The sequence below is a fragment of the Doryrhamphus excisus genome, chromosome 2 (genome assembly GCF_030265055.1).
Source record: "Doryrhamphus excisus isolate RoL2022-K1 chromosome 2, RoL_Dexc_1.0, whole genome shotgun sequence".
Taxonomy (NCBI): Eukaryota; Metazoa; Chordata; class Actinopteri; order Syngnathiformes; family Syngnathidae; genus Doryrhamphus; species Doryrhamphus excisus.
The window spans coordinates 1,506,279-1,520,732 of record NC_080467.1 but is presented as its reverse complement, the minus strand read 5'-3'; the positions used below and the strand labels follow the sequence as shown (position 1 = coordinate 1,520,732).

At 37.3% G+C, this 14,454-nt stretch overlaps 1 protein-coding gene across 1 annotated transcript in view; it reads right to left on the bottom strand.

The window, feature by feature from the left end:
* LOC131114089 (gamma-aminobutyric acid receptor subunit pi) overlaps window positions 1-6,340 on the bottom strand; it is a 52,281-nt gene extending 45,941 nt beyond the window's left edge. Inside the window, exon 1 of the mRNA XM_058064295.1 lies at window positions 5,917-6,340. The gene's annotated coding sequence lies outside the window, so the exon portion shown is untranslated. The remainder of the gene's footprint in view (window positions 1-5,916) is intronic.
* Window positions 6,341-14,454: the final 8,114 nt, after the last annotated feature.

Here is a 14,454-nt window from a genome sequence, read left to right as displayed (position 1 = left end):
AACTCAATAACTGTGTTTTAATTTGGTGGTATTAATGTTTAAATCAATAATTATAGCCTGTGTATTATTGCTTTTGTTTATGAGAACTCCACAGAAGCGCTGACAAATAAAATGCCAGCGTTCAGTCTTAATCAAAAAGGACTTTTTTGAAAGCCATTCAACAGCACTTTGCTAAGCTTTGGCCGCATTTCTTTGACATGTAATCCTTGAAAAGTAAAGCCTGAGGGAGACCGATTTATCTGAAGAAGCATCTGGACACTGTGACATTTTAGAAACGGACAATACCAGACGGATTTACGCCGTCACTTGATATTATCTATGACGGATGATAGCGTAGCGCAGTCAAGGAAGGCTCCCACTTGAACATAAACACAAAGTGGCACAACTTGCCAAACGGGCCCACCTGCGCTTGAAACTAACCTGGTGGCTCTGAAATAAAGTGGTGTCATATGGTCTCCACCTGACATCACTAACGGTGTGATTAGGAGGCGCACGTTCCCGATGACACTGAGTAATGCTCGCGTTCAGCTTGCGAGCTCGAGTACAGGAAGTAGTCAATAGGCAGGTAACGCAATAAACCTGATGGATGAAATCAATAAAGGGGAAAAAAAAAATAGTTAAAGGGCGCCGTGTCTGGATCGTGGCCGCCATCTGAGAGGGAAACACGACATGACTCGCAGCGCTGCGGTTCTGATGATAACACTGAGCCTCGCCATTATCTCGACACAACTCTATTTATGTAAATCGCATTCCTCTCCCCTCCAGTCGCAGTTTGTGATGGTTGGCCTGCATTGTAAGATCTGAAAGCTTGGCAGCTGGCAGTTTGGAAGCCATGAGTGAACAAAATCTGCACCAATTAAGTATGCCTTGCAATCTGGGTTTGTTCCAAAGATAAGCGGCATTATGAGTGTTTCAAATAATTTGTGAAATTAGAAAAGGCCTCGGGGAAGAACAACATAAAGCTTAATAGGCTGAGTGATTTTCAGCGTAGCTTTTCATTATGGAACAGCATTGCCGGATTGTATTTGGATGATCATTTCATCCTCTGTACCATCGGTCATGACAGTTTACAATAAGAATTCCAAAAGTCTAATAATGTAGGATCATGTGACCCCTTCAGTACATTGCCATTAGCAAACAAAACAAGATATATTTTGCACTGTGCCTGACATCTTTTAGTCGAAGGTGACTCCATAAGCATCTCGACACACGATACAATTCAAAAAGAATATATTTTAATGGCAATGGTAATGTTTTTATTTAATTTGAACATGCATCAGATTCCAATTGAGTGCATCCCATAATCAGTTCCCAGTTCCACATGTCCAAAAGGAGTAGGAAGAAGCAAAGCTTATTAAATCCTACCCCTCCATCTGGTACTTTTACAATCAGTAACTGTTACATTTGTTCACTTCCTGCTTTCCATAATACAGTTTAAGTTTTTTTTGTGTTTTTTTTAAATTTTTTTTCATTTGTTCACTTCCTGCTTTCATAATGTAGTTTAATTTTTTTATTTTTATTTTTATTTTTATTTTTATTTTTATTTTTATTTTTATTTTTATTTTTATTTTTATTTTTATTTTTATTTTTATTTTTATTTTTTTTATTTTTATTTTTATTTTTATTTTTATTTTTATTTTTATTTTTATTTTTATTTTTATTTTGTTGTTTTTTAATAATGCACATCGTACCGAAGTACAAGGTGATATGACCATACAATTGTTTAAGATTGTTTAAAAACACAATGATTCCATATAATTTGGTACAGTGTACAAATGATTCGATTCATTACAATTCAGTGGTTGCATTTCTTCACGATTAAAAAAAAAAAATACAAAAAAAACTACAGGCTGGTGCTGGTGGATGGGGGGGGGTCTGTATTCATTTTGTGCTTATAATGTGATGTTGTTCCTGTCTTAGTTTTACACAGTGCATGATAAATAAGATTATATCGCTATAATGCATGTATGTTTTGCTGATGCTGATGCATTTCAATCCATTCCATCCCTCAGTCATGCTAACCGGTGGCGAATGCACGGCAATGGTTTCACATAGAGAACACAAGACAACTTGATGTGTGTGGTAAAAGGAAGTGTGCTAGCATGAATTAACGTGAGCTTGTGCGACAACAACTATGTCCGTTAGTACTCAACAGCGTCATCAAAACTAACCTGTATGCATATGAGGTGAAAAAAAGGTAAAAAAATAGTTCTCAATGCAGCGATCAAATAATGGTCTGTATTTCCAAAATGTTTATGCATTTAGATAAAAGTCAATGTAATTATTGACAAATGTATTTTCTTCTTTATGACTGCACCTAAAACCACCGGGCCCAGTGCGGGGCTAAACCGTGGCCGCTGTTCTAATAGTGACAGTAATCCCTCATTTATCACGGTTAAATTAGTTCCAGATCGACCGTGATGAGTGAATTTCTGCAAAGTAGAATTCCTTATATTTTAATATTTTCATAGTTAGAGCGTAAATAAGCTTTGTACTGGTGTGTGTTGCTCTAAATGTGCCAGTGGGGGGGCAGGAAGTGTCGTCAGGAGATCAGAGTTGAGTTTTAACTGTTTAACCGTGTTTTTATTTGGGAGGGATTATTGTTCCTGTTGTGAGATCATTCAAACCTGCAATAAAAGCCTGTTGTTCCAGCAATCATGTGTCTGGTTTGAATCTCACTGAACATCACAGTAATATTACTGACACCTAGTGACCAGTGTAGAATACTACATATTCACATTATTTTTTAATGCGTCTTCTGAATGCCTTGTGTATGTAGTTTTTACATGTCATTTTTATGCCCGAAAATGCTTAATTTAGGCCAAAAAATATGTAAAATTTCCTTCAATAGGATTTTTTTTTCTAATAATAAGCCGTATTCAACCATGGAACAACGTGATTTATTAATGAATACATTTTTAAAAACTGTGAAAGTGAAGCCACAAAACACAGAAAAACTAAATGTAAACAGTAATGGACAATGAAAGCAACAGGTTAATTCTGAAAATATGATATGGGAGCTTAATACATGATTTTGAAGATGATGGTTAATTATGTTATGATATTCTGGGCTGTTAGTACAGCGGTTCATCCTGCATGCCACATAGCTGTTCTGCAAGTGGCATCTTTTGGTTTATTTTCAGCTAAAATTGCAGCCTGTGGTTAAATTTTAATTTAGGGGATAATCCTCAACGTCAAATCAGGTATGTACAATAATACCGTTGTGGAACCACCGCATTAGTGCTGCTACTATTCAGTTCAAACAGTGGAGCCATGGAGGAGGTGATTCATAGAGCTGACATCATATAAGATAACAATGACTCGTGTTGGCGGTACATTATCAATTAGTATTAGTACAAGAGCCATATTGCGTACTATTGCGCACTCCACCGCATCGATAGGTAGTATCAGTCTCAGATCAATATCAGCCTGCCAGGATTGATATTTCTCAGTTGTCTTTTATTGCCACTCCAGCTCGCTGCCTCAGATCCTCCTCCTTCTTCCATTCACCCCACTGTGCCTGATGCTCGCCTCAGCACCATGGGGAGCTGAGCGGCTGAAAGCCTTGCCAAACTCTGGAACTCATTACCAAGAGACACCTAAAATATTGACTCCCCATCTTTATATCCAGACTGAAAACTCATCTGGCGAAGACAAAATACTCCCTTTGACTTGTTTATGTTGTTTTTATCCTTTGTTGTTTTATCTGTTCTTTTATCTATCTATCATGGCCGATGCCCTTGGATTTTTACAAAGCTTATAAATTAAATACATTATAGTTTTCTTCTATTTTTATTTTAAATATCTGTTTTTTTGTTGCGTTATAGTTCCATTAATTAATATGTATGCTGTATACTGTATTACATGTTTAAATCAGATTAATCACAGTTAAATTAATTATTCATGAGTGATGTTTGAAATACGGCCAAATATCAAACATGTCTGAAAATCTCATTGCCAAACATTAGCGACTTTAATAGCAGCAGAACATGTCAGTCACACATTTATTATAGTGGAGCAACGAAGCGTTGCGTTCAAAGACAGCACAAGTTGAGTTCATATTTTGAGTGTATTTTTTTTATAGCAAATTGTACTTCTACATTAAGAGTTATGCAATTGTTTGACTTCATGTCAAACAATTGCAACTATCCCTTTAAGAAGCCATCATGCAGCGTTGGAATGACAAGCTGCATTCCCAGACAGTCCCATTATAATGTGTTATTGAGCCAGAGTAAGCAGTTGTGTTCTTAATTCTTAAAGTATTCTTATTAATTCTTAAAGTACTTTGATCACAAATCATCATTTTTAGTAGCGTGGAAAAAGAAAGCCAGCTTTGTCGCCCATCTATGATGTCATCAGCAGTTGACTCTGTAGTTCTTTGCTTGTTAGTTATGTCACAAGTCTCAAAAATGTTAACACAAAACATATTTTTATAGTTTTTAATGTTTTTTAAAAGACAAAAAAGGGATGAATGAGCATTTAAGGTTACTTGTACCTTCATTGAAAAGGTTATATGCAAAAATCAACACAGACACCACCTTCGTGTTTTGCCATGAGTTATTTATTTCTTGAATTGAATAGTGTTTCTCACCATTTTTATTTAAATACTGCCACTTGGCTCCATTTTGCAGCCATGATCAAAGTAAAAGCAGAGACTTGAGCTTGAAGTGACAAAAAGTGAATTCAAAAAGTAACTCATGGCAAAACACAACGATTCATGTTTTTGCCAACAACACATCACAAGTGTTCTTTTATCCCTTTCATTCAGCATTTATATTCATTCATTGAAATTGTTTTGTGCATGTAAAACCATCACCATGTTTTGCATTAACATTTTTGATTTTCTGGCACGCATTAATTGGATTTACATTATTTCTTCTGGGCAAAGATTTGATTAGAGTACGTTTCGGGTACTTTCTGGAACAGATTAATGACACTAACCAAGGTTCCGCTGTATAATCATTCATTCATTTTCTATCGCTTATCCTCACGAGGGTAGCAGGGGTGCTGGAGCCTATCCCAGCTGTCTTGGGGCAAGAGGCGGGGTACACCCTGGACTGGTGGCCAGCCAATCCCAGGGCACATATAGACAAACAACCATTCACACTCACATTCATATTTATGGTCAATTTGCTAATTAATTTAGTTTTTAGAATGTGGGAGGAAACCGGAGTACTCGGAGAAAACCCGAAGAACATGCAAACTCCACGCAGAGGGTGGAATTGAACTCGGGTCTCCTAGCTGTGAGGTCTGCGTGCTAACCACTCATCCACTGTGCAGTCCAGAATAATAATGTAGAACAAATTAAAGGCAAAAATCACAAAATCATTCAGTGATTTTTGTAAAATTCCAAGTAAAGAGTGGTATTAGGTATCGATATCGGTATCGGTATCACTCACCCTGTCATCACATGTATCAGACTGTAGTACAGTACATCCTGAGGCTATTCATCATCTTTGTCACTTATAACAGTCACCTATGAAACCCAGCTGTAACAATGTATCGCTCCTTCAATTATAAAGTAAATCCAATATCTTCAAATATTGCCCTGGGGGGGGGGGGACAACGATCAAGTAGCATGTTTAGTAGCGCCAAAACTTGTTAACCTGCTAATCTAACTAATAGCACCATCCACCCACCGATGCGCACGCAGGAATCGAAGTAAAAGAAGTATACTGCACATTCCATGTACGCGCACATATGCGCAAATACACGGATGCATGCCGATGATTACGCACCATCTCCCCGCATGTGTTGGAACTTCAGTCAATCGTTGGCGTCCTTCAAAGTTGCACACTTTAAGCATGCAAATGCACGCAATGGCGCACATTGCTTTCTTTAAGAACCCACGGCGGAGAATCACCGTGGAAAGGCGCTGCTTTCAGTTACAAATCAAGTTCAAAATGCAAATCTTACCTGAAGATGATGTTAGAGATGTCACATATCTCAGCGCATCCTTCGCAGGACATTTACGCAATCCGTATCAAAAGAGAAACACATCCGGTGTGCGTCCGTCCGTCCGTCCGTCCGTCCAATGCAGGCTGTCACACAGTTCTACTAAAGACAACACTTGGATTGGAGTCCGTATAAGAAGGACAATACAGCCGCTTGTGCTCAGTCAGCAGATTCCTCTATGGGCGCGCTCCTGCGCAATGACGCACGCGTGGGCATGCGGCTGATGTGCAACCTCAAACTAAATGATGTCTTTTAAATTCTGCCATAATATCGACCACTGTGTCACCTTCCAATTGTGGTAAAGATTTAAAAAGTATATATATTTATGACTTTCAACTCACTGTGCATAGCTGAACGTGTACTAAATATGAAATTATATCAGTCTCATCCACACTGCAGGGACTATCATCAGCAAAATGAAACATGATTGTAGCTCCAATGGAATGATATCGGCACACAACATGCACGCCGTGTCATCTATTTTGGTTCTTTGAAGAAATCAAGTGACAATAATCCTGTCAGCACAAATTTAACGCTTGGAAGCAGCACCTGCAGCTATGATGCTTTCTAATCGGCCATATTGAGAACAGTCTGCTTTAATAAAAATATATATATTGGAGAAACAGCAACCAAAAAAAAAGAATGCAGGAATGTTGATCTTGTTTTCCTGCAGGAACCCACCACACACACCATACGGTTACAATGTGGAATAACTGTTGAAGCTTGGTTGATAAGAGTACAGCGGCTCCACCGCGGAGAGGGTGCATGCTCCTTTGTTGGCCGACAGCCTTTCAGTTGGAGCATGTTCACAAGTATGACGTTGACCGTGCTCCACACATGGAGCTTCCGCCTCCAGGGGAAGCTGCTCCGTAGATGACCCCTAACCTTTGACCGAAATGGGGAAAGTGGGGAAGAGGGAAGACCATGAAAGGAGGATTCCGCTCAATATACCATACTGAATATCGCCGCGCTTAACCGGGAATCAAAGACGTTGACAAAAAGGGCAATGCTGGAGGTTTATTGTATGGCGTTCACCTTTATTCATTAGCATTCAAAGTTGCCTTGAGGTACACAAAACCGTTGAAGGTCACATTTGTGCACACTGGTTACATATAAAATGTTAAACTTTCTTACTTTAACTACTTAATTTGGCAACACCTTTATACCTTTATCATTGTCACCCTCACCAATAAAGGTATGTCAGAAATCGGCTTGTTATATTGTATCTGCTTAAACAAAACATTTCAGAATAAAGATGTTATATGTGATGCTATCTTCTTTGGCTTATTCGTGCATTAGCACATTAGCATATGGCATTATAATATTGCCAAATAGTTGCTTAACATTTATTTCAGATTCAGGGGTCAGTGGTCTTGAAAAGGTCAGGTCCACACAAACACGGTTATTTAAAAACGACACATTTTCTCCACTCCGGGGTGAAGAAACTCTCCAGTCACGAAAGTGGAATTAAGAAAAAGTATGTCCATATAAAGATATACACTCATTCCTTTTGAATACAGCCTATTATTAGTCCAAAAATGTGCAATTTCAGACATATTTTAGTAGAAATTAAGCATTTTCAAGTCATACAAATATAAGGCATTCAGAAGACGCATTCGAAAATGTTGTGATGATATCTAGTGTTGGTTGCTTTGTGTCTGTAATGTTATTGTAATGTTCGGTGAGACACACAAGCACCGGAATTGATCAATGGAACAACAGGTTTTTATATCAGGTTTCCTCCCGTGCGTCCCATAATCAGTTCCCAGTTCCACATGTCCAAAAGGAGTAGGAAGAAGCAAAGCTTATTAAATCCTACCCCTCCATCTGGTACTTTTACAATCAGTAACTGTTACATTTGTTCACTTCCTGCTTTCCTAATATAGTTTATTTTTAATTTTAAATTTTTAATTATTTTAAAATATTTTTTAAATAATTTAAAAATTATTTTTTAAATTATTTTAAAATTTAAAAAATATTTAAAATATTTTTTAAATAATTTAAAAATTATTTTTTAAATTATTTTAAAATTATTTTAAAATTATTTTAAAATTATTTTTAATTTTTTTTTAAAATTTTTGTCATGTACCGAAGTACGAGGTGATATGAGCATCCAATGCCATAATGGGTACCATAGTAAGTGTCAATATAGTGATATATATAGCACATCATGACTGGTTCAAGACTCTTCATCCTTGTATTTAGCAAACATCAACTGCTTGTATTGTTTCTTGAATTGGCTCATCGTTGTGCATTGTTTGACTTCCTTACTCAATCCATTCCATAGTTTGATTCCACATACTGAAAGTAAGTACGTCTGTTAGTAATGTCTCACGAAAATACGACACAAGAAACATGCACAGCGTAAGAGAAAATGGTGCATAGAAAGAAAGAAAGTAATTTTTTTTTACCTGCAAGTATTCTCTTTTATCCAAGTCATTGTATTCTCGGGACATTGAATCGATTACATGGACTGTTTAGGTTGTCTGAGACAAAACATCTCAGAAATCTTCGGTGTCCTTATTTTATTGTCAAAACAGTGCTAATACTACTATGTTCCTACTTTATATAAATGTAGTACACTCACTATTTATTATTGTTATGCTTCTACTTCTTCTTGAGAGACATGCAATGTATTTTCTAAATGAGTTTAAAATAGTGTCACTGTGTGTCAGACACCAAAAATGAAACATTATTGCTTCTGCATTACAGTATGCTGCACTAGACCAAACCAGGGTGTACCCCGCCTCTCCCCAGAAGTCACAACCCTAGTGAGGATAAGCAGCATAGAAAATATGAATAGATGGATATATGGAGCTTCTATAATCCTTGAAGATCCAACAGGACCTCTTCCTTTCCAATTGTTAATACGTGTGGAACAGGTGACAAGGCGAGGACAGCAATTTGAAGGCCGTGCGGCTCTCAAGCGCTTCAGTAAGCCGACGTGTGATAGATGCAGCGTTCCATGCCCTGCCGTTATAATGCTGCCGAGGAATGTCACCACATGCACCTGAACCCTTCCAGATATTTCACCCCAGGTAAGAGCAGTATGTGAATACTGTATGCATGTTTTATATGTGCTGTGAGCCATCATTAAATCTGTGTTAAAGGTGCACCCTGAAGCCAAACCTCCCACCCATTTTTCCAGTGATGTTTTTAGCTCTCAGCAATGTGTGTGAGATGTCATTCATGCATGGTGAGCTGCTCCGATTTTTTTTTTTTTTTTTCAAGGGTCTCCGTGAAGTCATTGACAAGGGTCGAATCATCACCCAAGCATCGGATAGCGCCTGTGTCCTTTCGAGCTATTTAACCACAGAGCTAGCATATTGGCATGCCTATGCATTATGCAACATTCCATTTGCCACAATCTTGATGGTAAAACAATTTACCTGTTTGGGGAAAAAAGGTTCAATTCCTTTAAAAGGTGACCTTGCCTTACTTCCTCATCTGGATGATGGATTTCTTTGCAAGGCTTCAGAAATCACTTATCCACAATTTACTGCAAGAGGCCTCGCAAAGCTGGTTTAATGTGACAAACCAATTACATGAATTGGACTGGGAACCAGAAGATCAATATCAACTGTGTATTCAGGTCATTTAAGCATCGTCGTAACATTATTTAGTACAATTCATTTAAAGTCTCACAATGTGTAGAAATTCATAGATTAACTCATGGTGTGTTTTATAAAAAAAAAAAAATTGTCAGACATACCGTAACTACGTGTACACCCAACATATGATCAATAATTCCAAAAAGTCCATGATGTTCGATAATTTGCATTATCTCCCATGCATCAATATCAGAGGAAGTGCAGGACAGTGTTGTTAGTTTATTTAAAGGTAGTACATTGCAAGCTATGTATATTATGCATAGTATGAGGTAATGATTGACTGCAGCAGATGGTCCTGAGCGATGTTATACCAGGTGTGTACGATCATTTACTTCAAATGGGATCATTTAAACCCTTGTTAGATATTAAACAGTCCAATACCTCAGTGCATTGTCAGTCTCATAAATTCTCATCGAGACCTTGAGGAGGCGTACACATACACAATCACCGATTCACAATGAAGCCTGTTATGCTTTTTCCCATTTTTATGACCTGGATATGTTGTTGGAATGTTGTATTCTCATGTTAAACGATGCCAAGGTTTCAGATAATGAAGTTTACACGTATTTAAACAGACCGTTTTGGAAAGCCAAGGAAATAGAACTGGAAAAAAATGCTAATTTGAGGTGGAAGGAACACAAACAAAATCACTTTCATTCTACTGCCAAAACACTGGTGTCACAGTCAAAGGTGGGGGCAAAATGTGTGGAAATAATTGCCTTTCTCATATTTGTAAGATATACAGTAAACCTCGGATATATCGGATTCAATTGTTCCCACTGGTTTTGTCCGATATAAGCGAAATCCGTTATATACGTATAACGGAAAATGTCCGTTTTACGCATATATCGGATTTATATCCGGTATATGCGTAAATGGGATTTTATCCGTTATAAAAAGGCACTTCCTTGACTATGTTTCCAATGTACCTGGACGCGCAGGCAACGCTGCAAATGACGTCATGTAGCGGCCTGTCACGATTCAGCGAATCGGAGCGCCACGATGCGGCCATTCGATATATGCGAGGGAAATTTCATGGAAATGCATTAGAACGGGACTGGAGATTTTGTCCGAAATAGGCGAAATCTGTTATAAAAAATCTGATATATGCAATGAATTTTTATTGGAAATGCATTACAGAAAAATCGTTTCTTTTTTATCTGTCCGTTGTGAGCGAATTTCCGATATATCCGAGTCCGATATATCCGAGGTTTACTGTATTATAATATTGAATGTAAACTTTTGAGATGAAGAACCCAAAATTGCTGTAGCATAACACTGATACCTCCGATCAATGAATGTAAACTTTTGACTCCAACATAACAACAACACATTAAATGATCTTTATACCATCCCTTATTGATTTTTTGAATGACAAAAAAATAATTTTAAACGGTATTTTAAAAAGTATTTTTCTAGTGAGTTTCCGTGAAGTAGGATTCCTTATGTATAAATAAATACATAATATAAAATAAATAAGATTTTATATAAATATAAATAAAATAATATATAATAATAATATAATAATAATAATAAAAAAAATAATATAATAATAGTAAAATAATTTATAAATATATATAAATAATATAAATAACCCAAATAGTCACCTACAAGATCCACTCCACTACCAATTTTTTACCAAAGAACCACTAGTTCCTATTTCCATCTATTAGTGCGCTAATAGGCAGCACATTAAGTACATTAAGTACACGGTTGGACTCACGCAGGGCATCAGGAACATCACAAGATATTACAAGCCGTATTGTATGCCAACTGGAAAATGTATGCAAAACGAGGCAAAATTTTGCTCAGAAATTTCAATGCTAACCAAAAAAACACAAGTCAATAGAGATTTTTTAACAAGTCATTGAAGACTTGCACATCGAAGTAAATTCTAGCATCATTCCACGCTGTAAAAAGAAGAAATGAAGAACCCAAAATTGTTGTAGCATAACACTGATACCTCTGATCAATGAATGAATGTAAACTTTTGACTCCAACATAACAACAACACATTAAATGATCTTCATACCATCCCTTATTGATTTTTTGAATGACAAAAAAAATATTTGTATGGTCATATCACCTCGTACTTGGGTACGAGGTGCATTATTTAAAAAAACTGTATTATGGAAAGCAGGAAGTGAACAAATGTAACAGTTACTGATGTACATTTGAAACACTTCTATGCTAGGACTATGTTATGCTAGCCATAGCATTTCAGTATGTGGAATCAAACTATGGAATGGATGGAGTAAGGAAATTGAACAATGCACAACGATGAGCCAATTCAAGAAACAATACAAGCAGTTGATGTTTGCTAAATACAAGGATGACCTCGTACTTTGGTATGTGACAAAAAAAAATTAAAAATTAAAAATTAAAAATTAAAAATTAAAAATTAAAAATTAAAAATTAAAAATTAAAAATTAAAAATTAATTTTTTAAAATGTTTTTAATTTTATTTTTTTTTTAAAAATGTAAACATTTAAATAAAATTAAAATTAAAATAAACTAAAAATTATAATAAAATACTTTAAACTATATTAGGAAAGCAGGAAGTGAACAAATGTAACAGTTACTGATTGTAAAAGTACCAGATGGAGGGGTAGGATTTAATAAGCTTTGCTTCTTCCTACTCCTTTTGGACATGTGGAACTGGGAACTGATTATGGGATGCACTCAATTGGAATCTGATGCATGTTCAAATGAAATAAAACCATTACCATTACCATTACCATTACCATTACCATTTTAAACGAGTATTTTTCAAGTTGCCCTCATGACATCAGGGCAGTGTTATGTCTGGCCTCACAGGACCCGCTGTTCATCCTCATTGGACAGATGCTCTTGCCAGAAGCGACTATGCTATCTCTGTTTTCAGCATCTTTGCTTTCCTTGAAGTGGAACATATGTTACAGGAAGCCAGACTGCCTTATCTTTCTACCTGAGATGCCTTCAATTCCCTTTCTGGTGTGTTCATATTCAGTTGTGTTTTGTTTGCTGACACTGATACTGTGATGGGAAGCAATCCTACACACAAGCGGTTACTGCAAAACAGACTCCATCGTAAAAGCAAACACAACTGCGAACTTTCAGCTAAATATTGGATACTAAGTAGAAACAGGATGCATATAGGCAAGCAAGCTCCGCCAGTTTTCTTTGTTTCCCACTCCACATCCTTATCCTCCCGTGCTGTCCTGCAAACATGTTTTCATGCTTTTACTGGCTTATTTAGCCATACCATTCAATCTTTTCCATTCTTGCTTTTGTTCTGTCCACATATGCCCACACAGACCCAGAAATAGCTTGGATTATTGCTAGATGCAAAACCTAGGAATTTACTGGCAGGGTTTTGAACCAAAGCATCTGCTGAACGTGTAAAAATGATGTTAAAATCTAAAATACAATACGCTACTGCAGTAATCCCTCGCTCACTTCATGCTTAATGGTTTGCACCCTCACGTTATTATGATTTTTCAAAAATACTTGAATAAATCATGCAGTTTTGTGGTTGAATAGGACCTATTTGTCAAATTTTGTGTATATAAAAATTGTGTATATGTTTTGCCTAAATTCAGTATTTCTCGGCATATACACGACATATACAGTATGTATTGTACTACACTGGTCACTAGGTATCACTAATACTACTGTAATGTAACTTGACACTAGAAAGGCACTTGATCGCCCGGAGACAACGGGCTTGAATTATCTCACAACATAAACAATAAGCTAAAACTCAACTCTGAACCCGTGTTACTTCCTGTCCCACTCCCACTCAGCTTCTGCAGCACCAACAGATTTACATACAGCAACGTACACGAGCATGAGTCTTAAGTCTTAAATTACTTATTTTATGTCTACTAGATTGGGTCATTCAAGTGTAGGGGTGTTGTATTATGTCTAGAGGGCTCTAATAAATGTTAAAACTGTACTTAGAAGTCCATAAACAGGTTTTCTATGCTCTAACTATGAAAAATGGGAAATCCTACATCAAGGAAATTCACTTGTTATGGTTGGTTCAGGAACCAATTCATATTAATAATTCATATTGTAGTATAATATGCATATGTTGCTATTGTATTCCATGTAACCACCCCTCTTCTTGAGCTTATCTGAGGTCAGGTCGCAGGGGCAGCAGCGGATGATGAGAAGCCCAGACTTCGTTCAGATCCTTGAGCGTTCCGTGGTCTCGCCAACGGGTCCTGTGTCTTTCTCCAGACCTCCTGTCGGTCGGATGCGCCCCAAACACCTCCTCCCCAAGGAGGCGTCCAGGAGGCATCCTGACCAGATGCCCAAGCCACCTCATTAAGCTTCCAATGCGGAGTCGCCGTGGCTTTACTCCAAGCTTCTCCCACATGACGTTGCTTCTCAGGGAGAGCTGAAGGAAACTCATTTTGTGATCTTGGACGGTAAATTTTAAAGCTTTGCCTTTCGGCTCGGCTGCGTCTTCACCACAATAGACCGCATCTGCTGTTGTATTGTTGAACATTATCAGAACCCTTGGCCATGCAATATTCTTATCCTGGCAATCCCGGCATTCCGGGATTAAGGTAAATTGAATGTGCTTTAAAAAAGAAGGAAACTGAGAGATATGCGCTGATTCTCATAACCCGAAGAAGCAACAGTCTTCTATGTAGACGGAGGCATGATATGGATGCCAAGGGGTTGAAGTGCAATTGAGCAAGTAACAACAGTAGGGCCACCGGACACTAGCAATCCATAGTGATAGCTCCATAAGGGAGTAAACCAGGCTGGTCAGAAGCACTGACGCAGATGGGAATAAAGAAAGAGTCAAAAACCCAGAAGACGTTCAATCATGGAAAAGTGTACCAGGATGCTCACTACTTATTAAGTAAGTAATAAGTAGTGAGTATTTTTTCCA